Consider the following 4,228-nt stretch of genomic DNA (forward strand, 5'->3'; position numbering starts at 1 on the left):
GTATAGATGAAGCTAGGATTCTAGCATTAAATAACATTATTTTCCAAAAGAAGAAAGCAGCCAAAAACTATAATAAGAAAGTCAAACACATTGGCTTTAACGAAGCTGATTTGGCATGGAAGACAATACTCCCAATAAGGATTAAAAGCCATAAGTTTGGCAAACGGTCACCTAACTGGGAAGGACCATATCAAGTTCATAGAGTCCTGCCTTTTGGAGCAAATGCTCGAACATTTTGGGGTGTATAAACCTTAGTTGAGAAGGGTAAAGACATTCATACATAGAATCAAAAATATTTCCCAATCCTTGAGCCATTCCCACTAAAACAATCCTAAGAAACTACTAAGATGAAAATGGTGAAAAGTGAGGGAAAGGGGAAAAACAAATGCAACTTTTGTTTAGCATTAATGTGGAAGAAATTACAATAAAATTAATTTTGCTATGCAACTCACACTAGCATGATAATTAGGTTTTTTTTTCTTTTTTTTTAATTTCTTCCGAAATATAATCCCCTCAAATTTTCTTTTTTTAAAAAATTTGTCCAAAGCGTTACTCATGATTTCTTTCTTGCAAAATTTTGATGCTAATCAAATGCTTACAATAAAATATAATTTCCCTTACTGTTTTTTTGGTGTAAAATATAATTTCCCTTTTATTTCTTTTCTTTCACTTCATTTTCTACTAGCACACCCCCCTCCTAATTTGTCCTAATCAAACAAAGCTTAATGGTTAATGCCACATTCAAACAAGCAGATAAACTTAGTGATAAAAATTGGGAATGAGGGGTGAAGCCAAACAGAAACTATAGATTGCTCTCATTAAGTAACATCAGTTATCTAACAAGATACAAACTACCACGAGGGATCGTCCCACGTGTTTTTACAACTTGATTCCTTTAAAAACACAAAAAACAAATACAAAACAAAACTGTTTCAACTTGAAAATAGGAAACTCGTACAACTTGAAAATGATAGATAATGAGGACTAGGCGCATGTGCTTTCACTTGTATTGGAAAACATGGAAACAACAAGAAAATTTCATACAGTTGTTCTCTCCTTTCGTGTAGCATCAGTCGACTCGTATGTAGCGTCAGCTGAAGAGGTGTCAATATCATTCAGACCCAACTCCTCATTCTGCTCCCACGACCTCTCATATTCCTCGACTGCACATTGTCAATATGACATCATACAACAGCAACACTAAAAAGAAAAAAAATGCTAGCAAAGTAGAATTAAGTGCCATAAATAGTTGTGAAGAGAAAAATCCTTAGCAAACATAATAAAAATAGAGAAAAAAGAGTAGGCATGGGTTGGTACCCATTGGGGTCTGGAAGAGGTAAATTGGGTATAGACTTAACTTTTGACATGATTTGTACAAAGTGGCTGCCCTAAGAGCATCTCCAACAGTTGAACAAAATTTTCACCAAATTCGAGTAAAAAAAAGACATTTGGCTCAATCTGATATCAATCACTCCAACGGTGTACTGTAGCTTTCATCAAAACGTACCGGACGTCCGGGAGGACGATCGGCTGGTCGACCAGAAAGAGCAAAATCTATACAATTCTGTAATTGAATTTTCAAGCTTGAGGGTCATCTGGGGGGTCGACCGGGTGGTCGACCTTCTAGTGTAAAATCTGTACAAAATTTTGCGCAAAATTGGTCATCCGGTGGGTCATCTGGTAGTGAAAATACAACGGTAATGAATAGTGTTTTGGCGAAAGACCCAGTGCATTCTCAGTTTGGTGAAATTTTTGCTTAATTCTTAATTTGATATCAGTTTGGTGAAACCATTGGAGGGAGAAAAAGTGGATTTTTCATCAAATTTCAAATCTGATGCACAATTTGATGCACCGTTGGAGATAGCCTAAAGCTCAAACCAGTAACACCTCAAGTTTAATAGGCCGAGTTTTAACCATTGAACCAGTGGTTAAAACTGCGCTGAAAACAGCATTGTACAATATGCAAAAAATAAGGTCCGTCCAAGTCCAAGTTCTAAGGCTTGTCTGCCTAATATGAAGACCACATCAGATAAACCACAGCTCTATACATGTTCTCGAAGAAAGATATTATTTGAAGAAAAAGAAAAAAAAAACCAAAAAAATTAAAACCCCGGCCATTCTCCAAAACATGGTTATGAGGATTTTCAACTTGGCTGTTGACTCAGGGTTGTTTTAAGAATTGATTTTTTTTAGTATTTTTTGACTTTAACAAAAAGACGTGCAAAAAAGTAGAGAGAAGAGTTCGACTTTTTTGTATTGACAGCTTCATCCACAGAAGGGACATACAAGGCTACAACCCATAAAAAGCTTCCAACAGTTGTCTCATATAAATAAGATTGCACCAGAACACCAGCCATAGAGATGTGTGGAGGACTTACATGATAACTGATGGTCATCTTTAACATCGTCAGTTGCCGGTGCGACAAAAGAATTAGCCAGGGCATCATCAATGATCAATGTCCACGGATCTTCCACACTCAGAAGCTGTACAGTAACAGTCAGACAGTTGAATGCTCACAGATAATTTAAACAGTTAGACAAATCACCAATAACATACATTTAATGCCTAGGTGGAGAAGACGCTAAATAAATGGGAATGTACAGCAGTCCATTCCACTATCCATTGGACACATTCAAATGGTAAGAGAGAGTCAACATGGACATGCATTTCGTGTGCAGTCTTCAACATTGAGAAAAAATGAATTGACAATAAATGAGTCACTTGAAAATTGTCTACACTAAGCAATATCTGTGTATCTTGTGTGTGCGTGTTTTTTACAATTCTGAATTGAGAAACAATATCATTTTCTACACCAACTACAATAATCTCTTTTGGGTAGACAAGGGCTTGAGAAATGCCACAGTAAAGGAATTGCAGAACTGATCTGATAATTGAAGGGAAAAAATTTAAGGTTCAGGAAATACTACAGGCATATGACAGATGGTAGCTTTCCTTTGTCATTTATTCTCCACTCCTTTTTTGGGACCATGATGGCTATTTAGTTCGCAAAAAATTGAAAACATCATATTTGAGAGTTCACTACCTTGTTAAGCCTTGCTCTGAAGTCTAGCCACTTTCTTTTCTTACTATCATCAAGACTGTCCCCAAAAGTAAATCCATGTACTCTCTCAAGATCTGCACAATTAATCATATAATATATAATTCAATTTGGCAAGAGATGTGTAAATGTTGGTGCATATAACCAAAAAAGGAGGAAAAAGAGACAATAAAATAAAAATTGATAGGATGACTAACTACAAAGCAAATGAAATCAAAATTAAAATCACAGACAAATAATGTGAAGATGTCCATCTCCATATTTATAACATTAACATCAGTTATATATTGATAACATCCACTAGCTCCCAATGCAAACTATAGTATCTTAACCAGAGAGAGAGAGAGAGAGAGAACTGCACAAAGACATAAATTTAGGAATCCAAATCCCTACAAGTCAAACAACTATTAACATGTGAAAGTTGGTCAATCTATACAATCTTTAAAAATGAGAATGCAAAAACCATCAATATTTGGAAACAAATACATTCCTATCCTATAATTAGAAAATAAATAGATGAAAAACCGCCAAGAAAATCTTTAGCTTAAGGATAGAAATTGCAGCATGAAAATGAAAACAAAAGGATGGAAAAGGTACTCACTTTCACTAATTTTAGTGATCAAACCTTTAACTGTAGTCACAACTCCACCCAATGTTCCACTTGTCAGCACCAAGTCAAGCTCTGGAACTTCTACACTAGCAGTATTTGACTGAGATATATCAAATGATTGTTAGTCAGCACATTTGAAGCCTATAAGCAAGCGTAAGTTTAGGGAACCCCTTGTGTTTTTTTTCTTCAGCATTAATTAGATTCAAACATCCTTAGTTAGCTATTGTCAGTTTTCATGAAGGCATATGTAGACACCCCATTTTTGACCGACCTTGAGACTCAGACGTCACCAGTTGAGCTCTTGGTGATATTGCATATTGTGCTCGTTCAGAAGTTTCAGAGTCTCGGTTGCGAGCCTAGCCTTGCCTCCGGACTTCCGGACCATTTCATGCTTTGCCTCGGTTTGCGAACCAGCCTCGATTTTCTCTGTTTTCTCTTCGCGAAGGGAGGGAGAGGTCTCGTAGATCATCTCTCAGTGGCCGTAGGCTACGTTTCGTGGTCATAGGCCATTTTTTCCCGTTTGGAGTCCGGTTCCCGATTTTTCAGAATCGTTGGCCGT

At 36.6% G+C, this 4,228-nt stretch overlaps 1 long non-coding RNA gene across 1 annotated transcript; it reads right to left on the reverse strand.

Moving 5' to 3' along the window:
* Nucleotides 1-786: 786 nt before the first annotated feature.
* LOC114256598 (uncharacterized) lies at nt 787-3,771 on the reverse strand. Its single transcript, XR_003627249.2, has 4 exons — nt 3,661-3,771; nt 3,045-3,136; nt 2,379-2,484; nt 787-1,163 (listed from the first exon to the last, which is right to left on the reverse strand). It is a non-coding gene; the product is annotated as an uncharacterized LOC114256598 (long non-coding RNA).
* Between the last annotated feature and the right edge of the window lie 457 nt (nt 3,772-4,228).

The sequence above is a fragment of the Camellia sinensis genome, chromosome 1 (genome assembly GCF_055761805.1).
Source record: "Camellia sinensis isolate YWXY chromosome 1, ASM5576180v1, whole genome shotgun sequence".
In the NCBI taxonomy this organism is placed as follows: domain Eukaryota; kingdom Viridiplantae; phylum Streptophyta; class Magnoliopsida; order Ericales; family Theaceae; genus Camellia; species Camellia sinensis.